The sequence below is a fragment of the Phyllobates terribilis genome, unplaced genomic scaffold, assembly GCF_046119375.1.
Source record: "Phyllobates terribilis strain yellow unplaced genomic scaffold, ASM4611937v1 Scaffold_2__4_contigs__length_985480577, whole genome shotgun sequence".
Lineage (NCBI taxonomy): Eukaryota > Metazoa > Chordata > Amphibia > Anura > Dendrobatidae > Phyllobates > Phyllobates terribilis.
In genome coordinates this window covers 243,462,050-243,489,324 of record NW_027362762.1, presented here as the reverse complement: position 1 = coordinate 243,489,324, position 27,275 = coordinate 243,462,050, and the positions used below count along the sequence as shown (strand labels likewise).

The 27,275-nt window shown below is 43.9% G+C and overlaps 1 long non-coding RNA gene across 1 annotated transcript in view; it reads right to left on the bottom strand.

Moving 5' to 3' along the window:
• LOC141251438 (uncharacterized) overlaps positions 1-6,895 on the bottom strand; it is a 38,262-nt gene extending 31,367 nt beyond the window's left edge. Inside the window, exon 1 of the long non-coding RNA XR_012313183.1 lies at positions 6,829-6,895. This is a non-coding gene — a long non-coding RNA (uncharacterized lncRNA). The remainder of the gene's footprint in view (positions 1-6,828) is intronic.
• Between the last annotated feature and the right edge of the window lie 20,380 nt (positions 6,896-27,275).

Sequence of the window (27,275 nt, the reverse complement as noted above, 5' to 3'; positions counted from 1 at the left end):
TGGCTGGGTTAGATGCAGAAAAAAATTATATTCAATTTGCAACCTGATGGAGGTCAGTATAGATGGACTAATAGAGAAAGTCCCACACACTGATAGCAGGCCAAATATTTTTTCAGAGCTAGATGCAGAAAAAAAAATTATTCAGTTTGCAACCTGATGGAGGTCTGTATAGATGGATTAATAGAACAAGTCCCACACACAGCTAGAAGCCCAATATTTTTTCAGAGGTAGATGCAGAAAAAAATATATTCAGTTTGCAACCTGATGGAGGTCAGTATAGATGGACTAATACAACAAGTCCCACACACAGCTAGAAGCCCAATATTTTTTCAGAGGTAGATGCAGAAAAAAATATATTCAGTTTGCAACCTGATGGAGGTCTGTATAGATGGATTAATAGAACAAGTCCCACACACAGCTAGAAGCCCAATATTTTTTCAGAGGTAGATGCAGAAAAAAATATATTCAGTTTGCAACCTGATGGAGGTCTGTATAGATGGATTAATAGAACAAGTCCCACACACAGCTAGAAGCCCAATATTTTTTCAGAGGTAGATGCAGAAAAAAATATATTCAGTCTGCAACCTGATGGAGGTCAGTATAGATGGACTAATACAACAAGTCCCACACACAGCTAGAAGCCCAATATTTTTTCAGAGGTAGATGCAGAAAAAAATATATTCAGTTTGCAACCTGAAGGAGGTCTGTATAGATGGATTAATAGAACAAGTCCCACACACAGCTAGAAGCCCAATATTTTTTCAGAGGTAGATGCAGAAAAAAATATATTCAGTTTGCAACCTGATGGAGGTCTGTATAGATGGATTAATAGAACAAGTCCCACACACAGCTAGAAGCCCAATATTTTTTCAGAGCTAGATGCAGAAAAAAATTATATTCAATTTGCAACCTGATGGAGGTCAGTATAGATGGACTAATAGAATGATGCTATGCCCAAAAGATTTTACTTCACTAGATGCAGTAAAAAAATTGGTATTCTATACACAGGTGGTATATCTTGCAACACAGATAGGCTACTCCACTGACTAACACACTCTGCAATAGGCCAAAAAGGATTAGCTTTGCTAGATTCAGCCAAATGCTGTGAAAAAAACTTGCACAGCACTGGCACAGACCTGCCTGGCAAAAACTGATAGGAACTGATGTAACCTAGTCCTGAAAAGGACTCCAATTACAATTAGTCTTTACTCCCACAATCTATCTATTTAAGAGCACAGACCTGCCTGATAAAAGTCGTAGGAAATGCTGTAACCTAGTCCTTAAAAGGACTGCAATCACAACTATTCCCTACTCCCAAGCTATCTGTAGATTTGTGCGAAAATTGGCTTGAAATTAACAAGGTATAGCGCACACAGCAACAGCGGTGCCGTCTAACACGCAGCTGCAGCAGTGAGAAAATGTTGGCGACGGGGAAAATGGCTTGGTCTTATAGGGCAAGGACATGTGACATACACTGCCAATGACACATGCCCTTGCTTGTGTGAAAAAAAGCACATCGCTCCGTGTGTGCGCTGCTGATAGGCTGACAGATTGCACCTCCCCACTGTAAATGCGGGAAAGAGGAAAAAAAATGGAGATCTTCATTGTTCCTGCAGAGATCCATCCCCTGCCCCTCCCCCCACCCCGCTGTACACTCAAACTGCGTATTAACATTAATTTTCATCATTACTGAGAAAAAATCCAGTTATGATTTTGGTGCACGAACAGTTATCGAACATAACCTCGAACAGCCGAATTTTTCTCAAATTGTTCGTGTTCGCCGAACGGTTCGAACACCGCCCAAAACAGCTTGAATTTGAGATTGGCAAACAGTTCGAGTAGAACAACGCTCATCTCTACTCCTAAGAGCACAATGGCCTCCATAATCCTTAAATAGAAGAAGTTTGGGACCACCAGAAGTCTTCCTAGACCTGGCCATCCAGCCAAACTGAGCAATCGTGGGAGAAGACCTTGGTGAGAGAGGTAAAGAAGAACCCCAAGATCACTGTAACTGAGCTCCAGAGATGCAGTAGGGAGATGGGAGAAAGTTCCACAAAGTTAACTATCACTACAGCCCTCCACCAGTGGGGCATTTATGGTAGAATGGCCCGAAGGAAGCCTCTCCTCAGTGCAAGACATATGAAAACCTGCACAGAGTTTGCTCAAAAACACATGAAGGACTCTCAAACTATGAGTAATAAGATTCTCTGGTCTGATGAGACAAAGATAGAACTTTTTTGTGATAAATCTAAGCGGTATGAGTGGAGAAAACCAGTCACGGCTCATCACCTGCCCAATACAATCCCAACAGTGAAACATGGTGGTGGCAGCATCATGCTATAGAGGTGTTTTTCAGCTGCAGGGACAGGACGACTGGTTGCAAAGGAAACTTGAATGCGGCCAAGTACAGAGAAATCCTGGATGAAAACCTCTTCCAGAGTGCTCTGGACCTCAGACTTTGCTGAAGGTTCACCTTCCAGCAAGACAATGACCCTAAGCACACAGCTAAAATAAGTGGCTTCAGAACAACTCTGTGACCATTCTTGACCGGCCCAGCCAAAGCACTGACCTAAACCCAATTGAGCATCTCTGGAGAGACCTGAAAATGGCTGTCCACCAACGTTCACCATCCAACCTGATGGAACTGGGGAGGATCTGCAAGGAATAATGGCAAAGGATCTCCAAATCTAGGTGTGAAAAACTTGTTGCATCATTTCCAATTTGTGGGTTTTTTCAGTCAAGTTAGGGTGCAGAGAAAAAATATGAACTTTTTAGAATTTACCAAATGGCTGCAATGAAACAAAGAGTGAAAAATTTAAAGAGGTCTGGATACTTTCCGTACCCACTGTGTGTATATATATATATATATATATATATAAACAGTACAGACCAAAAGTTTGGATACACCTTCTCATTTAAAAATTTTTCTGTATTTTCATGACTATGAAAATTGTACATTCACACTGAAGACATCAAAACTATGAATTAACACATGTGGAATTATATACTTAACAAAAAAGTGTGAAACAACTGAAAATATGTCTTATATTCTAGGTTCTTGAAAGAAGCCACCTTTTGCTTTCATGACTGCTTTGCACACTCTTGGCATTCTCTTGATGAGCTTCAAGAGGTAGTCACCGGAAATGATCTTCCAACACTCTTGAAGGAGTTCCCAGCGATGCTTAGCACTTGTTGGCCCTTTTGCCTTCAATCTGTGGTCCAGCTCATCCCAAACCATCTCAATTGGGTTCAGGTCTTATGACTGTGGAGGCCATTCATCTGGCGTAGCACCCCATCAATCTGCTCCTTGGTCAAATAGCCCTTACACAGCCTGGAGTTGTGTTTGAGGTCATTGTCCTGTTGAAAAATAAATGATGGTCCAACTAAGCGCAAACCGGATGGAATAGCATGCCGTTGCAAGAGGCTGTGGTAGTCATGCTGGTTTAGTATGCCTTAAATTTTGAATAAATCCCCAACAGTGTCACCAGCAAAGCACCCCCCCACCATCACACCTCCTCCTCCATGCTTAACGGTGGGAACTAGGCATGTAGGTTCCATCCGTTCACCTTTTCTGCGTCGCACAAAGACACGGTGGTTGGAATCAAAGATCTCAAATTTGCACTCATCAGACCAAAGCATAGATTTCCACTGGTCTAATGTCCATTCCTTGTGTTCTTTAGCCCAAACAAGTCTCTTCTGCTTGTTGCCTGTCCTTACCCGTGGTATCCTAGCAGCTATTTTACCATGAAGGCCTGCTGCACAAAGTCTCCTCTGAACAGTTGTTGAAGAGATGTATCTGCTGCTAGAACCCTGTGTGGCATTGAACTGGTCTCTAATCTGAGCTGCTGTTAACCTGTGATTTCTGAGGCTGGTGACTCAGATAAACTTATCTTCAGAAGTAAAGGTGACTCTTGGTCATCCTTTCCTGGGGCGGTCCTCATGTGAGCCAGTTTCTTTGTAGCCTTTGATGGTTTTTGCAACTGCACTTGGGGACACTTTCAAAGTTTTCCCAATTTTTCGCACTGACTGACCTTCATTTCTTAAAGTAATGATGGCCACTGGTTTTTCTTTACTTAGCTGCTTTTTTCTTGCCATAATACAAATTCTAACAGTCTATTCAGTAGGTCTCTGTGCTGTGTATCCGCCAGACTTCTGCACAACACAACTGATGGTACCAACCCCATTTATAAGGCAAGAAATCCCACTTAATAAACCTAATAGGGCACGCCTGTGAAGTGAAAACCATTTCCGGTGACTACCACTTGAAGCTCATCAAGAGAATGCCGAGAGTGTGCAAAGCAGTCATCAAAGCAAAAGGTGGCTACTTCGAAGAACTTAGAATATAAAACATATTTTCTGCTGTTTCACACTTTTTTGTTAAGTATATAATTCCACATGTGTTAATTCATAGTTTTGATGCCTTCAGTATGAATGTACAATTTTTAAAGTATAGAAAAGTCTTTAAATGAGAAGGTGTGTCCAAACTTTTGGTCTGTACTGTACATGGCCATAAATATCTTGAAATGAACCTGACAGCTGATACATGCTGTCCTATACATGAGCGGCGCTTTAAAGAAAAACAAGCTTTAAAATCCATCAGGACCAAATTGGGCTTGAGACTAGTCAGATAATTTTGTCTTCAGAGGCTCCTAGCTGCAGAGAGCAACAGCGGCAGTGGTGTCTGACTGCTGGATCCAGATTTCAATTAGAGACAGAAGGTTAAGGGAGTTTGAAAAGAAAAACTCATGGATGTAGCAGAGTTTGTTACATGCTGACTTTGAGTTCCAGAGTTCACAGTTAAAAAAGACAGAATGCGTGCAAACAAAATTAATGAGACTCACAGGATTTTTAAGTATAACAGGGAAGAAGTTACTCTTACAAGAGCCTGGGTTCTGGGACATATCTCTCTTGCAACTAAAGGAAAATAGAGAAAATTAGCAGATGGTTAAGTGATTTAAGAGAGTAACTCTTGTGTTGTATGGTGGTATTGAATGGATCTGTGCGGTTTAAGATTATGGAGAGAGCATGGGAGCTGTATATGGGAGAGGGTAGGACAGAGGGGCTGATATGGATAATGTGCACAGAGTGTGTGAAAGGGCAGTTGATACGAGTAACTGCAGCAGCGCGAACATAAATTATACAAATACACAGGGTGAATACACTTTTCTGTACGATTGAACTGGGAACAAGATTGTTTTAATTTGTTGCATGCCTTAACTTTCTCTTTTCTGGTTTACTGCTATGTTTAACTGCCCTGGCACATTGGAAAATATGGCACTTCGATAAAATCTGCACATGTGCCCCCCTGCACAAGTATTTCCCCCATAATTCTGTCTAAATATATAGGAAAGTTGTTGCTTAGAAAGAGAAATTAACATGCTGCGGTCTGGAAAGACAGGCCACATTTCTGTGTCCGTGGGTGACTAATAGGTGCACGAAGAGATGTATAGTGGACATGGAATTTCTACAAATCCTATCCACTATGCTGTAACATCTGGCCCAGCAATTACTGATCATATGCACATACCCTTAGCTCTTCTCATGTAATCTCGGAGCAGGAAATATTACTTGAATATGTAAAGTTAAGATACCACAAATTATTCTTTGTACATATTTCCTTTTGTTTTCATGTGTTTTATGTATATTTTAAAACTATTTCTAAATAAAGATATATACAATTAATACATTTTTTTGGGTAGTTCAATTCCCTTCTCGGTTTTGCGTTTGATATATTAAACACCCACCCTATATATGGTCTTGTTCTTTTTCTGAGTAATATTGGGTATCCAAGCCAGACACAGGCAAAGAACTGGCTTTCTACACCTTGGAGGTCCTGGCCTGCCCTGCAGCTGGCGTTTTGTCAGATCGAGTTGTTACTGCCATCCGGGGCATTATAACTGATAGGCACATCCGCCTGTGAACTGAAAATGATAACAGGCTGACTCAGATCAAAATGAACAAGGGCTGGATTGGGCCAGATTTCTCAACAACATCGGATGATAGCAGCAGAACAAAAAGTCAAATCCAGTGGATTTTTTTTTGGGGGGGGTCTATTCTCATGCATCTCTTCACATCCAGACATGGGTATATGCTTCCTGATTTTGTCTATTTTCTGTTGTCCTCCTCCTTCTCCTCATCCTCCACCACCATATCACCATATGCAACACCCACATTATTTTTTTAACGGTGTTTATGATGCCAGTAGAAACATTTTTTAGAGGCCTACCTCTAGCATTTTTTATGTTATACAGTATGTTCATGTATACCCCCCAGGGGTAAATGTTTTTCAGTCCATGCACTTAGTGCATGTGTATTACCAGTATAGGAGAGCCTCTCCTTAACCACCAGTATAGGAGAGCCACTATTGGAGACCCACTCGTTAATAATGGGAACTATTTTTTTTTATGAGGTCCTCCTCTACGTCTCTTCAAAGGGGTATTGGAGTGCGTCCACATTTTTGGCAGTCCTTGGAGTCACTGCATGCGCAATAACAGTATAGGAGACCCACTCCATTATAATGGGAAAATTATTTTTACTGATGCTTTCCACTATGTCTCTTCAAAGGGTTATTGGCATGCGACCAAATTTTTGGCAATCCTTGTAGTCATTGCATACATAGTCATCAGATGCAGTCCCTGCTGACATATGAGTGCACAAAGTGGAGAAGCAGGCTTTGTATCTGTCAATCCTCACTGTCAATCCCTGCATTCTGCCTCCTAAAGATTACATTATGCTGGTAGTTAACAATATTTCTAATGTTAAAAAATCTTTTTTGTACTCAACACAACTAAAATAGTAAAATTATTTTTTCAGAAGTCTCTTACTCACAACTGTAAAGCAGAAGCACAGAGGCATGGCTGTCATCAAGGCTTTCCAGAAAGCAATACTGTAATCTGAAGCAATGGGTTGTATTAGGTTATGGTGGAACATGAAGGGAATGTAGAAAAAATCTTTTTACAGTATTATAGACATAGTCCATTGTAAACTCCAGGTATTGATATAAAATTAGAGAGAATTTTATGTAAACAGTGGCTTGTAAAAGTTTGGGCACTCCTGGTCAAAATTACTGTTATTGTAAACATTTAAGCAAATTGAAGATGAAATAGTCTCTAAATGGCTTAAAATTAAAGATGACACTTTTCCTTTGTATTTTAGGCTATATATATAAATATATATATATAAACAGTACAGACCAAAAGTTTGGACACACCTTCTCATTTAAAGATTTTTCTGTATTTTCATGACTATGAAAATTGTACATTCACACTGAAGGCATCAAAACTATTAATTAACACATGTGGAATTATATACTTAACAAAAAAGTGTGAAACAACTGAAAATATGTCTTATATTCTAGGTTCTTCAAAGTAGCCACCTTTTGCTTTGATGACTGATTTGCACACTCTTGGCATTCTCTTGATGGTAGTCACCGGAAATGGTTTTCACTTCACAGGTGTGCCCTGTCAGGTTTAGTAAGTGGGATTTCTTGCCTTATAGATGGGGTTCAGACTATCAGTTGTGTTGTGCAGAAGTCTGGTGGATACACCTAATAGTCCTACTGAATAGACTGTTAGAATTTGTATTATGGCAAGAAAAAAGCAGCTAAGTAAAGAAAAATGAGTGGCCACCATTACTTTAAGAAAGTGTCCCCAAGTGCAGTTGCTAAAAACAATGTATTTTAATGTCATATTTATATTTTTTAATGGGGGAGTTTTTGACTAATGTATTACATTTTTTTATTTGTACAGCATATGTTTGTTACATAATTAATTCCCCAAAAAAACATAAAAGCCATTTGGGATTTTTTTTTTTTTTTTTATACAGTTTTTCATGGTGAATGAAGTATCAATAGTAGCAGAATGTACAAAAATGTAGAGTAATAGAAAAAAAGCCACTACAGTATTCCTATTTTAAAAAATAAGCCTCTATTAATGTTGTGTTAGGACTGATGTGATACAAAAAAAACCCCAGAAATCTTGTATATTGAATCCATTGAAAGAACGCTTACAATTGTGATAAAAGAAACATAACAATATTCTTTCATGTTCTTGACAACGCATGCAAAATCTTATTACTAGCAGAAGGCTTCTTGTCTCTCCTATCAGATATGAAGTGGAAGTCATAAAAGCCATTTAAGTGCTGTATGTTTATTCGCTTAACCATGTTTAAAACTATAAACAATGAAAATGAATTTTATAGTAGTGGGAAAAAATATAGATTTTACCTTCTTTTTCTATTGTGTTAGTCCTGTGAATGTGATGCCCTTTAAAGGAGCTTTTCTGAAAAGCCTTTCTAAAAGTATTTTTCGCACAAGTAGAAAATTATAGAGTCACATAGTATTTAGAATAGCACCCAGCTGAGTTTATTTCTTCTTGTCTTTTCTGTCGGTGCATTTGAGGCACACAACCTTGCCCTTCAGCATCAGAATGCTTTATAGTAATTATTATGAAATCTATTGCTATTTACCCTTAAGCAAAGGTGTAATTATTAAGTAGGTGTAGCTTAAACCTACTAAGAACCCCATGAAAATTCAATCTCTATGTGCAAATTACATGTTGTTTTCAAGCTTTCCTTGAATTGCTTTATTTAAACTTTCTCTATCTCTATTATGTATATCATTTTATTATCTCAATTATTGCTGACATTGTCTCCACTTATGTGATTGATTCCAAAAGTTTGGTATCAAGTATTTTAAGATTTTAAAGCTGAAAAGCTAGGGACTTTTCATACTCATTAATATTTAAGATTTTTCTACGTTCTTATGTCAGTGTGTAATCTACTTTCTTTTAACAATTGTGATTTAGAAACGATGTTTTTAATATATTAACTACAGTATATAGGGCAGTTAAAAGTTAAAAAAAGCTGCAAAATTTCAATAACTTTATTTCCTTTATGGCTTTCTTTCCATATTTTTCTAATGTTTGTGCAGAAGAGGTTCCTTGCAATACCATGCAATAAAATCTTCAGCTACAAGTTAAGAACACCCAAGGAGGTATATAAATTCTGATAAACTTGGCACATAATTACAACAACCATTCTAAATGACTCAGTCTAAGTAATTAGAGGGTTTGTCCAGATATGTATCACCTAAATTAATTTAAATTAGTTCATAGTTTCACTCATTCACTCTACTTAAAGAACAGGTGTTGCATGCAATAGGTATTGAGACACTGCTGTTGTTTACAACAAGTATGTCCTCGTCTAGGCGTCAAGTTTATAAATTGAATGGCCACTTTATTAGAGATGCCGATTTAGCAGTGTGTTGGACCTCTTTTGGACTTTAGAACCATAGTAAATTGTGATACAGTATATTAACCCCTTTAAAGCCCATGACGTACTAACACGCGTCTGTGCCCTGGTCTTTAAGAGCCTGACCCGTATTAGTACGTCATGGCGATCGCGCGCGCACACAGGCTGTGCGGGCGCGATCGCCGCCGGGTGTCAGCTGATTGTCACAGCTGACACCCGATACTATGTGCAGGGAGTGGTCCTGCACCACTCCCAGCACATTAACCCCCGCAATGCTGTGATCGAAGTCGATCGCAGCATTGCGGAGGCAAGGGGAGGTGATCGGTATACTCACCCCCTCTTCCGGCCTCCAGCGCTGTCTGCCGCGGCTTCCCGGGTGTTGCCATGATGACCCGATGTCGTCATGACAACATCCGGGTCACCAGACAGCAGGAAGATTGTTTGGACATGCACAGTGCATCTCCAAACTATCTTCTCCCTGTCCAGCGCTGACAGCCTGCATGGCACAGGGATGGTGCTGCATTCCTGTGCCATGCAGGCGATCAGAATAAAAAAAGTGAAAGTCCCATAGTGGGACAAAGTAAAAAAGTAAAAAACTGTCTGAAAGTGAAAAAAAAAATAAAAAATTGTAAAAATATAAAAAAAATAATAATAATCCACTAAAAATAAAAATATAATGTACCCATCAATAAATATTATTATAAAAAAAAACAAAAAAACAATAAAAGTACACATATTTGGTATTGCCGTGTCTGTAACGAACTGACCTAGAAAACTGTTCCACTAGTTAACCCCTTCAGTGAACACGGTAAAAAAACAAATAAAAAAACAAAGCAAAAGACAATGCTTTATCATCATACCGCCAAACAAAAAATGGAATAACACGCGATCAAAAAGACAAATATAAATAAAAATGGTACCACTGAAAACGTCATCTCATCCCACAAAAAACAAGCCACCATACAGCTCCATCATCCAAAAAATCAAAAAGTTAGAGCTCTCAGAATAAAGCGATGCAATAAAATTATTTTTTCTATAAAATAGCTTTTACTGTGTAAAAGCGCCAAAACATAAAAAACTATATAAATGTGGTACCGCTGTAAACGTACTGACCCGAAGAATAAAGCTACCTTATCAATTTTACCACACCCAGAGCTGAATATAAAAATGTAAAAAAACACAATTCCTGAATTGTTGGTTTTTGTTTATTCTGCCTCCCAAAAATAGGAATAGAAAGCGATCAAAAAATGTCACATGCCTTAAAATGGCACCAATAAAAACGTCAACTCATCCCGCAAAAAACAAGCCATCACATGACTCTGTCTGTCAAAATATGGCGATGCAAAAACTAGATTTTACAAAATATGTGTCTTTTAGTGTGTGACAGCTGTCAATCATAAAAACCCGATATGATTCTGGTATCGCTGTAATCGCTCCGACCCGAAGAATAAAGTAATCTCATCACTTATACTGCATGAGGAACAGCGTAAAAAATAAACGCTAGGGCTGGGGTTGGGGTTATGCTAATGTTAGGGTTGGGGTTGTTTTTTTTTTCCAAAGTAAAAAAAAAAAAAAAAAAAAAAGATGACGATATGGCGACTAATGATGAGCGCAAGTGCTCGCTACTTGAGTTTGCATCGGGTGCTCGGGTATGCACTGAGTATCGCGGGTGCTCGAGTCTCCGCCCCATATGCTTCGCGGCCAAAAAAACCTCGCGGGGATTGCCTGCCATGCACGAGCGATCCCCGCATGTTTTTTTGGGGGTGTCTAATAACCGTGAAACATGTGGGCGGGGACTCGAGCATTTCACTTGAGCACCCGTGATACATGGTGCATACCTGAGTACCCGATGCAAACTCAAGTAGCGAGCACTTGCGCTCAAGAGTAATGACAACTTATTCAATATGATGACCTAATGTTATCAAATTCTTTGTCATACCTCTGGGTTCAAAATGTTCGCTAAACCCCTTAATAAAATCCTTAAGGGGTATAGTTTCCAAAATGGGGTCACTTGTGAGGGAGCTCCACTGTTTAGGCACATCAGGGACTCTCCAAACGCGACATGGTGTCCGCTAACAAATTGAATGGAAAATCGGCTCAAATTGTTAGCGGACACCATGTTGCGTTTGGAGAGCCCCTGTGTGCCTAAACATTGGAGCTCCCCCACAAGTGACCCCATTTTGGAAACTAGACCACCCAAGGCACCTATCTAGATGCATAGTGAGCACTTGGAACCCCCAGGTGCTTCACAAATTGATTTTAAAAAATGAAAAAGTGTTTTTTTTCCACTTTTTCATTTTTACAAATCAATTTGTGAAGCACCTGGGGGTTCCAAGTGCTCACTATCCATCTAGATTGGTGCCTTGGGGGGTCTAGTTTCCAAACTGGGGTCACTTCTGGGGGAGCTCCACTGTTTACGCACATCAGGGGCTCTCCAAATGCGACATGGTATCCGCTAACAAATTGAATGGAAAATCGGCTCAAATTTTTAGCGGATACCATGTTGCGTTTGGAGAGCCCCTGTGTGCCTAAACATTGGAGCTCCCCCACAAGTGACCCCATTTTGGAAACTAGACCCCCCAAGGCACCAATCTAGATGCATAATGAGCACTTGGAACCCTCAGGTGCTTCACAAATTGATTCGTAAAAATGAAAAAGTGGAAAAAAAAACACTTTCATTTTTACGAATCAATTTGTGAACCACCTGGGGGTTGCAAGAGCTCATTATGCATCTAGATAGGTGCCTTGGGGGGTCTAGTTTCCAAAATGTGGTCACTTTTGGGGGGTTTCCACTGTTTAGGCACATCAGGGGCTCTCCAAACGCAACATGGCATCCGCTAATTATTCAAGCAAATTTTACAATCAAAAAGTCAAATGTCGCTCTTTCCCTTCCCAGCCCTGCCGTGCGCCCAAACAGTGTTTTTTCCCCACATATAGGGTATCTGTGTGCCCAGGGGAAATTGCACAACAAATTTTGGGGTCCATTTTTTCCTGTTACCCCTGCGTAAATGAAAAAAATTGGGTCTAAAGTAACATTTTTGTGAAAAAAGTTAAATGTTCATTTTTTTCTTCCACATTCCAAAAATTCCTGTGAAGCACCTGAAGGGTTAATAAAGTTCTTAAATGTGGTTTTGAGCACCTTGAGGGGTGCAGTTTTTAGAATGGTGTCACTTTTGGGTATTTTCTGTCATAAAGACCTCTAAAAGTGACTTCAAATGTGATGTGGTCCCTAAAAAAATGGTTTTGTAAATTTTGTTGGAAAAATGAGAAATCGCTGGTCAACTTTTAACCCTTATAGCTCCCTAACAAAAAAAAATTTTGGTTCCAAAATTGTGCTGATGTAAAGTAGACATGTGGGAAATGTTATTTAATAACTCTTTTGTGTGACATATCTCTCTGATTTAAGGGCATAAAAATTCAAATTTTGAAAATTGCTAAATTTTCAAAATTTTCTCCAAATTTCCATTTTTTTCACAAATAAACGCAAGTGATATTGAAGAAATTTTACCTCTATCATGAAGTACAATATGTCACAAAAAATCAATCTCAGAATCAGGGGATCCGTTGAAGCGTTCCAGAGTAATTACCTCATAAATTGACAGTGGTCAGAATTGTAAAAATTGGCCGGGTCATTAACGTGCAAACCACCTTGGGTTGTAAAGGGGTTAAACTAGGTGTTAAAATTGTTCTACAGGAATAAAAGCTCATGCTGTAGGATAGTTTCTTCCAGTTGAAGCAAATTAAATAGTAGTACTAACATGCTCTAAATAGCCCTTTAATTTTTTTTTTTTTTTCATTGTACTTTGACTTGGGGTACAAGTTTGCATTTTATTGCAGTCATAATAATAAAATGATTTTGATGATATTATACTTCCTCCTTCGGTTCATGAAGAATTGGACGGCCTTGCACCCTTTATTTTTCTATGTTAGTTTCCATCGATGTGTCATCCATTTTCCTAGATATTTTTGATCCCAATAAATCATATTTAGCATTTCAACACTATGACTTGTGCCCTTAAAGTAGACTGGCAATTGAGTGACACATGATTAAAGGTATTTTTCTATATAGCATGGATTTTGTGGATTATGAAAGGCATCGGACCATAAGATGATAATAAAGTCCGCTCACCTATAAACTCCTTCCCAGTGTTTCCTCCTTTCTGCTCAGATAGCAGCATACTGCTGCATTGAACACAACTTCAGACCAAAATCCAGTGAGTGAGGAGACTCCAGCGATGTGGTGTAATTAAAATTTCCATTTATTTGAAGGATGATATTTCCATAAAAAATGCACTTACAAAAAGTGAGTCCCAGGAGTCAGGGTCACTACTGCATGAAGCTGGAGGTGGCAGCAGGAGTAGGGCGATGCTGCATGCCCCGGGCAGCAAGGAGGGGATATTCGGCAGTGCAAGGCTGTGGTGGACTCTGGGCTTTCAGAAAAGGTTGGGAGTTCCCACACTTCCTATGATTTTTATTGCGGTGGAGTTGGGGAAAATGGCCGCTGGAGGTGGCACATGTGCAGATTGAGATCTCAGCTCCCAAGATAATTTCTGAAAGCCCAGAACACTCAGCAGCCTTACATCGCCGAACACCCCCTCCTCTAGCCCGGGGTCCGCAGAATCTCCCTACTCCTGCCGCCACCTCCAACTTCCTGCCGCAGCAACCCTGCTTCCTGGGAACCCTCTTCACTGCAGCCTCCCCCTTTCCCTGGTAAGCTACATTCAGATTATAAAACGCACCCCCAATTTCCCCCCAAACTTGGAGGGGGAGTGCGATTTATAATCTAAGAAATACGGTAGTTAGATTAGTTTGCAGTTAGGCAATTAGTTTTGGAAATAATAGGTCATCTAGGTGGGTAGGTAATACCTTTATGTAGCTTAAAAACATGACAACATATTACCACCTTTGATGGTTTTGCTTATTATAAAGTCAATTTTTTTTATTTAAAAGGCACTCATAACGCCCCTTGTGTACCAATAGTTCAATGTTCCTAATGCATCTAATCGTGGAATCCTGTCTCAAACTTTGATAGGTTTGAGTACCACTGAACAAAAGCATGGACTCTGCATTGTAAATAAAAATATTGTGGTGACAATCCTTTCCTATTTAAGCTCCTGTATGCCATATTGTAGCTCACAAAATAACTCCTGAAATGTGTTGTTTTTCATGTTTTTTTATACAGCACAGAGAAAGCTGTCAATCAGTGGTATGATCAGGCTTCAGCATTCAGAGAACTGGTAGATTTGCAGCAGATAAAATTTATTTTATCAAAACTACACCAAGCATCCACATAAAGTGATATATATCTGAATCAGCGTCTCTCACCCTACATCATGCTGCTCTCTATTGGGATAGCAAAAACCTAGTAACACATTACTATCAAAAAGTGCAAGCATTTAAAGTTTGAATATTGCTTTTTTTTTCAGAATCTTTGCTCAAATGTCAAATATTTTAATACAAAATTGCAAAGCATTTGATGCTTTGCAAATGTGATGAATGGCACCAGAGAGATCCTGCAGAATCCCACCCCTGCCACCACATGTGAAGCATCCTCACCTCTCCATCCACCTGTCGTCACTATTACATCAGACGGATCACGTGATATGGATCTGCCCTTTGCACCAAGGTGACTTTCCGCACCCCCTCAAGCACACGTAAGGTCAGATTGGTACAGTTCTACACAGACACTCCCTGTCCACATGGGCATAGAAAGGTACAGGGAGTGAGAAGAGGCGGCCCACACAGTCACTGATGTGGCACCACACTCACTCACACCCCTGTCAGGCTGAGAGGCCCCTCTCACTGACCCCAGTGAAACAGAACAGCATAATGGCTCAGTGGTTATCACTGAAGCCTTGCAGCGCTGGGGTCCCATGATCAAATCCCACCAAGGACAACATCTGCAAGGAGTTTGTATGTTCTCTCTGTGTGTGCGTGGGTTTGCTCCAGGTTCTCCGGTTTTCTCCCACACGCCAAAGACATACTGATAGGTAATCTAGATTGTGCCGATAATGTCTGTAAAGCGCTGTGGAATTAATGGCACTATAAAAGTGAGTAAAATAAATAAATAAATAAAGCATTTCAACTAGTGTTGAGTGAGCACTAAAATGCTCGGGCCAAGCTCACCGTGATACTTGGGTGCTCAACCCGAGCAACGAGTCCAATGTTAGTCTATGGGAGACCCGAGCATTTTTGCAGCTGCACCCCCGGCAGTCTGTAGAAAGCCTAAAAAGTGCCCAAAACGAAAAACGATAGTGACAGTGTTCAAATGACATGGGCACAGCATGGGGATCGCCCCAGGAAGCATTTGTGACCCCCAGGTCACTGCTGTCAACAACGTGGTCAGAGGTATTAAGCCACTTTTACGAGTTCACAATAAAACGTTCAAAAACTAAAAAGAAACGCTTTTCCTGTGAAATATGTTAAGAAACTTAGTTTCCAGGGTAAAGACTTGTGCATAAGGTAAAATAAATAACCAAAAACAAAAATACTACTCCACACCTTCGGCTATGTTCACAAGTAGCATTTTTTATGCGTTTTTGCACTTTTGTATTGCTTTCAACCGTGACAAATGCATTTACTGGGAAATGTCATTTTAACATTTTACAACCTTATCTGGCCATGTGCTGTGTGACACATGCATACAGTGCTGAAAAGACATGGGAACAGCATGGGGAAGACCCCTGGAAGCATCTCTGACACCTAGGTCACTGCCTAAAAGTGTGCCCATCAGAAGTAATCCTTGTCGCATCAGAAGATGCAGACTTGCAACTATCCCCGTGCAAGTCCTTGTCCCAGGGCAGTGTTCAATTGTACCTCTCCCATTCTTTGCAATTCAAGCGCAAGTATGCAGCCTGCCACCCGCCCACCCCCAGGCTGCAATACCATACTGCTTGCTTGCTTGCACTTGAAATTTGGCCCTTTTGGCATGTGGCGGCGGAATCTGGCCACCACGTCATGGCTGCGTCGGCGGCCTGGTATCCTGACTCAGTTCCCAGTGGCAGGGTGCCCACACACGGTCCCCAGCCGCCTCTATTTGAAGGACAGCCTAACCAGAAACACGTGGACAAGTGAATGTGGCCAGGGATGGTCCATCTGACTGATGCCTTCACACTGGGTTAATATTATGGAAGCCGGGACACAGTTGGACACTGGGATGCAACACATCCTCCAGACATAGAGGATTGCAGGTCCTGGGTCAATCAGGCTTCAACACACAGTTCAGAAGGTAGACAGCAGCAGAGGTCGGCCTCCTACTCAAAGAGTAAATTATTCATGATCATGAGGCCATCCATCTCCTTAGCTTTCTGTTCCTTGGAATGCAAGCGCATGTAGGTAGTAGCGACTAGGCCTGAGCTGGTCAGCATTTTGGTGCATATCCTACCTCCTCCGAGGATTGCTGGATGTTTTCCTGCTACTATCCCAGTTCTATGACTCCCGTTAAAACAAAGCTTCAGGTGATGAATGATGGATGAGGTGGTGGCAAAGGAGAAAGAGCAGGAGGAACAGGGACCATTCACATCAATATCAGGCGAGTCAACCACACATGTCTTGTAGGATATGTTTCTATACCAAAAGGAGCAGTTCGGCTTCACAGTTATAGGGCATACAGTGAGTGCAATGCCTACCAAAATTTTCGAGGCACTCCAATGCCCCTTGGAAGTGACGGGAAGGTCAGAGGGTCTTAACTAAACCATTTTTTCCATTTATAGCAACTGGTTCTCCTGTACACTGTTGGCCTAAGCAGTGAATGGAAGGCTTTCCAAAAATTATGAGGAACTGCAATGCCCCTTGAAACAGACGTGGATTACAGCATACTAAAAACCTTCTACCCATTTTTGGGGAGTGAGTCTCCCTTAGTGTTCACCTATGCATTGAAAAGCAAAAGCTGACTAAAATTAGGAGGAAATGCAATGCACGTTATAAGAGTCATGGAGGTTACAGGTAATTAAAAACAACATTTCAATGCCCCTTGGAAGAGCTGTGGATTTCAGAGAGGTTTAACAAGACGGTTTTAATGCCCCTTGGAAGAGCTGTGGAGTTCAGAGTGGTTTAACAAGACGGTTTTAATGCCCCTTGGATGAGTGGTGGAGGTCACAGTAGCTTAACAAGAGGGTTTTAATGCCCCTTGGAAGAGTGGTGGAGGTCACAGTAGCTTAACAAGACGGTTTTAATGCCCCTTGGAAGAGTGGTGGAGGTCACTGTACCTTAACAAGATGGTTTTAATGCCCCTTGGAAGAGACATGTAGTTCAGAGTGGCCTAGAAAGACAGTTTTAATGCCCCTTTTAAGAGACGTGGAAGTCGCAGTGGAATAAAAAGACAATATCAATGCCCCTTTGAAGAGTGGTGGAGGTCACAGTAGCTTAACAAGATGGTTTTAATGCCCCTTGGAAGAGTGGTGGAGCTCACAGTAGCTTAATAAGACAGTTGTAATGCCCCTTGGAAGAGTGGTGGAGGTCGCAGTTGAATAGAAAGACAATATCAGTGCCCCTTGGATGAGTGGTGGAGGTCACAGTAGCTTAACAAGACGGTTTGAATGCCCCTTGGAAGAGACGTGGAGGTCACAGTAACTTATCAAGACGGTTTTAATGTCCCTTGGAAGAGACGTGGAGGTTAGAGTGATTTAACAGGATGGTTTTAATGCCCTTGGAAGTGACGTGGAGTTCAGAGTAGCTTAACAGGACGGTTTTCATGCCCCTTACAAGTGCCATGCAGTACAGCATATTAAAAACATTATTCTCATTATTGGGGAGTGGGTCTCCAATAGTCTTTGCCTATGCCTTCCAAGCAAAAGCTGCCAAAATTAGGACGGAGGAACTTGCAATGCTGGCAACCAAGAGCCATGCAGTACAGCATATTCAAAACATTATTCCCATTATTGGGGAGTGGGTCTCCAATAGTCTTTGCCTATGCCTTCCAAGCAAAAGCTGCCAAAATTAGGACGGAGGAACTTGCAATGCTGGCAACCAAGAGCCATGCAGTACAGCATATTCAAAACATTATTCCCATCATTGGGGAGTGGGTCTCCCATAGTCTTTGCCTATGCCTTCCAAGCAAAAGCTGACAAATATTAGGACAGAGGAACTTGCAATGCCAGTAACACGTACCACGGTCACCCTGGTGGTATAGTGGTGGTGGAGGCTGAGGATAAGGAGAAGAGCAAAATACAGCCGAAATGAGGAAGCGTATACACGGGAATACACCTCCCGAAATAACACAGTGGATTTGACTTTATGTTACTCTGCTGTCATTTGGTGGTGATGAGAAGTCTGGCCCAATCTAGGCCTTGCTCATTTTGATAATGGTCAGCATATCAGCATTGTCAGTTGACAGGCGAGTGCGCTTATCAGTTATAATTCCCCCAACGGCACTAAAAACACGCTCCGATAACACGCTAGCGGCAGGGCAGGCCAGGACCTCCAAGGCGTACAGAGTGAGTTCATTCCAAGTGTCCAGCTTGGAAACACAATAATAAAAGACACAGAGGAATCACGGAGGACGCTGGTATGGTCGGCAAGGTATTCCCTCACCAACTTTTGGAACTTTCCACTCCTTGTGAGAGTATCCCGCGCCTCAGGGCCTGTAAGCTGGGCAAGACTCAGAAAGCTGTCCCAGAACGTTGACAGTGTTCCCCTGCCTCTGCTGGATTGGAGTTGCGTCTCTCTCACCTGTATGCCTTGGTTGGGCAACAAACTGTGACCTCTGCCGCTAGAGTGTTCAGATGGGAATTTTTTTAGCAGTTCTGCAGCAAGAGCCTTCTGGTACTGCCCCATTTTTGTAGACCTCTCAACCTCAGGAATAAGAGAGTGAAAGTTCTCCTTGTAGCGGGGGTCTAAAAGTGTCACCAACCAGTACTGACTGTCACCCAACATTTTGATAACGCGAGGGTCACGGTTAAGGCAGCGTAACATAAAGTCAGCCATGCATGCCAAACTGGTAACGGGCAAGACATCCGTGTCCTCACCAAGATGACGACTGACCATGCTCTCCTCCTCCTCCTCCCCCCTGTCCTCAGGCCACCCACGCTGAACCAACGGTATGACAGTTGTACAGGTACTACCATCTATAGCGCATGTTACCAGCTCTTGTTCTTCCTCATCCTCCTCCTCCTCTCCATCATTGTCCCCCAATGCATGTTGGGATGAGATGAGGCTGGGCTGTGTGTAATCGCCCGTTACGGCTTCTTCATCCAACTCATCATACTCTGGCTGCAATGCCTCCTCTTTAATTCTCTGCAGAGAGCGTTGCAAAAGACAGACAAGTGGGATGCTGACGTTAATGATGGTGTCATCGCCACTCACCATCTTGGTGGACTCCTCAAAGTTTGTCAAGATGGTACATATGTCAGACATCCAGGTCCACTCCTGAGGTGTTATGTGTGGAGTCTGACCTGAATATCGATGGCCTTGTTGCAGCTGGTACTAAACAACTGCTCTTTTCTGCTCACAAATCCATTGCAACATGTTGAGGGTAGAGTTCCAATATGTGGGGACATCACACACCAGTCGGTGTGCCGGAAGCTGCAAACGCTGCTGCAACACAGCAAGGGCGGCGAAAGCTGTAGCTGACTAGCGAAAATGAGCTGACAGGCGGCGCACTTTAAGGAACCAAACTGGCAAACTCGGGATACGATTTAAGAAACCGCTGAACCACGAGGTTAAGCACATGAGCCAGGCATCGTACGTGTGTGATCTCGCCTCGCCTCAGAGCCGCCACCAGGTTACGGCCATTGTCACACACGACCATGCCTGGATGTAGGTTTAGTGGTCTCAGCCACAGATCTGCCTGCTCTTTCACAGCTGTGCGCAACTCACAAGCAGTGTGAGGTTTATCACCTAAGCTTATGAGGTTCAGCACAGCCTGTTGCCCCTTGGCTGAGGCACTACTGCAGTGCTTCCAGCTTGTAACTGATGTGGTGATATCTGAGATGGAGGCTGAACATGAGGAGGAGGAGGATGATGCGCAGGAGCTGTACACTGTGGGGGCAACTCTGACTGACATAGGGCCCGCAATCCTCGGTGTGGGGAGGATGTGTTCCGTCCCAAGGTCCGACTGGGTCCCGGATTCCACTATGTTTACCCAGTGTGCTGTCAGGGAGATGTACCATCCCTGGCCACAAGCACTTGTCCATGGTCAGGGGGACTCTCCCAGTAACTGTGTTACCGAGGGCACAGCAGATGTTTTGGGACACGTGCTTGTGTAGTGCGGGGATGGCAAACCGGGCAAAATAGTGTTGGCTGGGGACCGAGTACTCAGGGATGGCCACCGCCATAAGGTTGCGGAAGGATTCCGTCTCCACCAGCCTAAAAGGCAGCATTTCCAATGCAAGCAGTCATGAAATGTGCGAATTTCGGACTGTGGCCTGTGGGGCGTTGGCTGCGAATTTGCGCTTTCGTTCAAAGGTCTTGGATATGGACAATTGAACACTGCAGTGGGACGTGGACGTGGACGTTGATGCTGTTTCTTGAGAAATTGCCATGACAAGTGAAGACTGAGAGGAGGGGTCATCTTTGCATGCAGTATGGACAGGGGATTGCCTTGCACGCACAACAGGGGTTCTCTTACATGCACAACAGTGGAAGAAGCAGTGGTGACACCCGCTGACACTGGTCGTGGATCCTGGGGTTCACCCCACAGAGTCAGGTGCTTTGCTGACATGTGCCTAATCATGCTGGTGTTGGTCAGGCTGGTAGTTTTGTCACCCCTGCTGATGCTGGCATGGCAGGTGGTACAAATGGCCTTTTTAGGGTTTTCAGCAGAGTCTTTAAAAATATTTCAAACTCTGGAAGACCTACCATCCACCACCTCCTCCTCTTCCCCTTGCGCACCACGAACCTCCTCCTCACTTTGTGGCAACTGTGTCTCATCATCGTCCACCTCTTGTGCCAAAATTGCCAGCGTCGACTTCCTGTGGCCGTGGCTGTTTAAATATTTGGGAATCGCTACATGGGATCTCCTCTTCCACCACTTCAAGCGGAGCAGGCGAGGGGCACAAATATGGAAATAGACCAGTGAACAGCTCTTCATAGTGTCCAGCTGTGGGATCAGATGCTGTCTGACGACACTCGGCATGGTGGGAGGAAGTAGCATCAGGGTGAGGAGGTCGAGACTCATGGGTACTAAAACTTTACCGTGTGCAAGACAGACGGGAGTTGGTGGTGCCCAGGTTACTGGAAGTATTATCTGCTATCCAATTAATAACCTGTTCACAATGATCAGTTCGCAATACTGGTGTTGTAGTGTGCTTCCCTACTAATTCAGTTAAGAAGTGGGAGCGAGAAGATGTGGCTGTTGGTTGTGGCACATTTTCACCTTGGCCATGGCCCCGTCCTCTACACGCACCATCACCAGAACGTCCAGTTCCATGTCCCTTGCCACGTGCCTTGCTCATTGTATATGAAGTAAAATAGCTTACACTCGCACAATCAATGGAAAAAGGGTAACAAAAAGGAGATTAGATCCGTGGAAGAGGAAAACCACAGTTCTATTTCTCTGGCCTACACCAGAATCTTTTAAACAGATATATTTGTGTCTAAACAGTCAGGGAGACACTATTACTGTTTTTTTTTTACGGAAAAAAGGCCAAAAGCTGCATAATACTGAGATTTGAACCGTGGAACTGCAAAACCACAGTTCTAGTTATCTGGCCTACATTAGAATCTTTTAAATATATATGTGTCTGAAGAGTCAGCGAGACACTATTACTGTTTTTTTTGCGTAAAAATGGCCAAAAGCAGGATAATACAGAGATTTGAACCGTGGAACTGCAAAACTACAGTTCTAGTTATCTAGCCTACACCAGAATCTTTTAAACAGATATGTTTGTGTCTGAACAGTCAGGGAGACACTATTACAGTTTTTTTTAACGGAAAAAAAGGCCAAGAGCTGCATAATACTGAGATTTGAACCGCGGAACTGCAAAACCACAGTGCTAGTTATCTGGCCTACACCAGACTCTTTTAAACAGATATATTGGTGTCTGAACAGTTACAGACACACTCAATTTTTATTTTTTTTTGGGGTGGGGGAATACCAAAAGGTTAATAAGACGCGTATTTGAACAGTCTGACTGAGGAAATAAAAAAAATACAGGATTTAGATGAAAAAAAAAGGCTTTTTCCTGGCCCCAGAGACCGGGGGATAATTCTAGCAATTTGACCAGCAGGAGCACACAGGACTGTAATGCAGTGTTTGTTGGTATAACCACTGCGTCTCCTATACAGCCTGCCTGCCTGCCTGATATCTGTGATGGATATTAGTCCTGAGAAGGACTGTTTGTTTGATTTGGCAGGCTTTAGAGACCCTACACTACCTATTTCGCACTATATATCTCTCCCTAACTCAGCAGCACTGACCCTACACTGTCTGATCCCGTGCGACTGTGTCCGAGAGGGCGGCGCCCGGTTTTAAATACTCGAGGTGACACTGTGCGGCCAGCCAGGCACTGTAATGTCCACAAAGAACATGGCTGTGGCATTACAGTGACTGGCTGGCAATCCCTGCATAATCATTGGCTCTGTAAAGAGCGACAAACGTGCAGGGCGGAGACCCAAGCTGCCGCCCGAGTAACCCGGAAATGCTCTGTGCTCGCCGAACATCCCGAGCAGTGAGATGCTCGGGCGAGTACCGAGCAGTGTCGAGCATGCTCGCTCAACACTAATTTCAACCTAAATTTAGAATTAACATAACATACAGTATGTCAAGAAAAAGAAGTCTCAAAATAACTAGGATCTGTTGAAATATTCCTGAGCTAATTACCGCATAAAGTGACTCATATCAGCTTTCAAATATTTGCCTGGATCTCGAAAGCTCAAACTGGCTGCTGAAAGAACAGGTTAACACATAAATAAATATGAAAATCAGAAGCCAATTTTATAAGTGTACTGAGTAGGTGATGATAGGATCACACTCACATCAGAGCCTTCATTAGGAGACTCCTTTGCAAGTTCCATTATTTTCACCAGTGGAAACAAACTATAGCATGTTGTACTATTTTTTCAATTAAAATGATGTCCACTCAAATGAAAACCAAATGGACAACTGTAGCATCGGCGTCTCTGCCTCTTGCTGGGCAGAGATGCCGTTCCCCTCACCGCCACGGCCCTGGTCCGGCGTCTTCCGGCTCCCGTCCTTCAGCTACTGTGGCGCGCACAGCGTGCAGCTTCCCAGGCACTGTGCTTAGGGCGCGCGTTCGCTCTCCCTCCCTCTTAAAGGGGCCGCGTGCGCCATTCTAAAAAGTCCCCGGCCAATGTGTAACATCCCTGGCGGCGTGCTTGCAAGGTGCACCACCTCCCACCATGCAAGACCGCAATCTTGCCTGTCAGTCCATGCTGCACTCTTTGCTCCAGTTCCTGCTGTGTCCATGTCTCTTGTCTGATTGCTTAGGGCGTTGGTGCGGCTTTCTGCTTGTTTCTTATTGCTACTGTGTTCACAATCCTTAAGCGTTCCCAGCCTATTGCTGTGAGTCACTGGATACTTAAATCCCCTCCACCCAGTAGGAGGGGCCTGAGCAACACTTTCACTCAGTTTGTCTTTTGCAACTGAGTTGCCATGTCCTGTCCTGTATCTAGTCTGTTCTGCCACCCTGGGGGCTGAGTACCCAGGGCCGCTACCTGTACCTCTGACTTTTAGTCTGTTCCCGCCACCCTAGGGGCTGAGTACCCAGGGCTGCTACCTGTATCTGTGACTTCTAGTCTGTTTCAGCCACACGGGGGCTGAGTTCCCAGGCTCGTTCTGTACCTTCCCTTTTTCTGCAGTGTTTGAACCTGCACCTAACTCCAACTCGTTGTCTCTGTACTTCTGTTTGTGAGTTTTGTGTCCACTCGCTACTTCATTGTACCTTGTGTGCATCTGGTTCTGCTTGTCCCCTTTCCCTGCCTCCGTATCTTCTTCCTGTGTTCTAACCATCTTCCTGTATTTTCCAGTCTGTTCCATGTGAACAGAGCCCTGTACTGTCTGCCTTCACCTTCTGCTCTGTTCTGCTCTGCTTATTCACCGCTCCGGCGGTTCCGCTCTGCTCCACTTGTTTACCGCACCTGCGGTTCTGTTCTGCTCTGCTTGTTCACCGCTCCGGCGGTTCCGCTCTCCTCCGCTTGTTTACCGCACCTGCGGTTTTTCTCCGCTCTGCTTGTTCACCGCTCCAGCGGTTTTGCTCCGCTCTGCTTGTTCACCGCACCTGCGGTTTTGCTCCACTCTGCTTGTTCACCGCACCTGCGGTTTTGCTCCGCTCTGCTTTTTAAACGCATCTGCGGTTTTGCTTTGCTCTGCTCTGCTTATTCACCGCACCTGCGGTTTTGCTCCGCTCTGCTTGTTCACCGCTCCTGCAGTTTCTCTGCTAGTCCACCGCACCTGCGGCTCTGTTCCTGCATCTTAGTCTGTGCTGGTCCCTATCCAGCCAGCGTTCATACCTGCCAGTATCTGCCTGTCTGCATTCCAGCAGTGCCTGTCAGCACCCGCCTGTCTGCACACCAGCCGTGCCTGTCAGTACCCACCTGCCTTCATACCAGCCGTGCCTGCTAAGTACCCACCTGCCATCATACCAGCCATGCCTGCCAGTACCCATCTGTCTGCATACCAGCTAACCTGCCTGTTCCTGCATTCCCCGGTGTGGGTCAACAGCTGTGACCGGGGTCTGACCTGAAGTAGCACCTGGTCCCTCTGCTCAGTTCCTCCCTGGTTCACGGAGTCGACTGAGCCGCCGTGCGACCTTGGTTGGACCTGGTTGATACTTAGTTATGCCCCTCCAGGCACTCCTCGGTTCATGGTCCAGTGGGATCACTAATCACGCTCACGCCTGTCTGTCCGGGCGCGAGCATAGCAGTTTGCTCAGGCCATGGCTCCCGTTGAGCCCCACGGCCCTTCGCTCTCAGAGACATTTGAATCCTTGTCTGGCGAATACATGCACCAAGGAAAAATTTTTTCGCAAGCTGAGGCCTAGGCGATTTACTCACCAGCCCAAATGGATCTATCAGCACTCGTTCCTGCGGATCCACCACGGTACTATGGGGATTCAAAACAAAGCCGTGCATTTGTGGAGCAATGCATGCTGCATTTCAAATTCTATGCTCAATATTTTCCTACTGATTGGGTTAAAGTAGCATTCATGATGTCCTACCTAGCGGGTGATGCCTTGAAATGGATCATCCCCCTATGGGAAGCATGGGATCCTATCGTCTCTGACCTGCAGGCCTTCCTGGTGGCCTTTCTAATGGTCTTCGATGACCCTAATCCTGAAGCTTCTACTAAAGCTTCCCTTCCCAATATCCTGGAGCAGCCCCGATGGGTGATGTGTGTAGGTAGCCTACCAGTTCTCCAGCCTGAAGAGACTGCTGCCCACACAGAATCCACACAGGATGACAATGCTCTACAGAATACTTCCCTTCCCAACCTCAAGAGGCAGTACAGACGTGCAAGGCATAGAGGTAAACCGTCACACCAGGTTCTGTCCTCCCAAAGACCTTCTGTTCCCCGGCCTGTAGAGACAGCTGTCCGCACAGAATGCATGAAGGATGACTATGTTCATCAGGCAAAGCAGAGGCCCGAACACAGTCACAAAATCAGATTGCGATCCCACTGCGGTTGTTTGGGATCCCCTGATGGTCTTTGTCCAGCGAAGGTTGGAGAATTCCTAGACATTTAGCCTGTAGGAGAGGCTGCCCTTGGCGTTAGTGTTTCCTCTTTACAGATGACCATGACTGTCTCCGTGGCAAGTGAAGGCCTCGGATTAACCGGAAGTTTCGGGCATAAAGCCTTGAAGAGTCGGTGTCTGATTCCCGTCCGACAACTCCAGAAGCCAGTTTGGGCATTGTCAGCGGAAGGAAAAGCCCTACTCAGAAACAGTCAAAATATGTCTATACAAATTAAGCTCCAGATTGGAGCATTACACGTGAAGAAGTTCACATTCCAGGTGCAGTTTGGTTTACCCACAGGTCATCCAGAGCCGAGAGATCAAGTGCCTGTTCAGGTCTGGAGATCCTGCATGGTGTTTCCTGGGGGACTGCTGAGGTGCAAGGGGTGTCCAGTCCCCATATCTTCAGGACAGTCAGCAGTTTCTTCTTCTTCACCAGATCTGCTAGTCGCTGACTCGCTGTGCGCTGAAGTCTCCGAAGGAAGGGAAGCGGAGGCGTTGTCCCCACACAGTCTCGACGATTGTATCAATGATCTGGCTTTAGGAACCGCCCCGCCTCACAAACGTGTCATCTCAGAAACCAGACTGAAGTTGGTCCCTAAGCAAGGAACCTCCATCTCTAACAAATCTGGCAATAAGTCCATCAAGGCGGTTGTTACCCCCGAGTATCTGCACCCCTCCAACCAGGCGGAGGACTTCCAGTTGTCTCCTGAATTACCCGGGGTGCTACCTGAAAACAAATGGAGAGAAACTTTTCTGCACTCTGTACCTGGTACTTCGCCCACTTCATCCAGTAAGCTTGGCAAAGTGTACGTCAAAGCGGTGGTTAACCCCGAGTCTCTGCACGCCTCCAACCTGGTTGAGGACCTCCAGTTGTCCCGTGAATCCTTTGAGGTGCTACCCGATATTAATAAGTGGAGAGAGACTTTCCTTTGCCCTGTTCCTGGTACCTTGCCCACTTCATCTGTTGCTGTGGATGGCCCGATGGAAGGAAGCATCGTATTTACCAAGATGATGAGACGAGCTTTGTTCCCTCTAGTGGACAGAAGAGGAAATCTTCTTGAGAAGTAGGATCGGCCTCCAAATTCTCTGCAGAAAATCCTTGCTGGCAGGAGGAAGAGGCGGCGTAAAGGGGGGGTACTGTAACATCCCTGGTGGCATGCTTGCATGGTGCACCACCTCCCACCATGCAAGACCACAATCTTACCTGTCAGTCCATGCTGCACTCTTTGCTCCAGTACCTGCTGTGTCCAAGTCTCTTGTCTGATTGCTAAGGGCGTCGGAGCCGCTTTCTGCTTGTTTCTTATAGCTACTGTGTGCACAGTCCTAATGCGTCTCCAGCCTATTGCTGTGAGTCACTGGATACTTAAACCCCCTCCAGCCAGTAGGAGGGGCCTG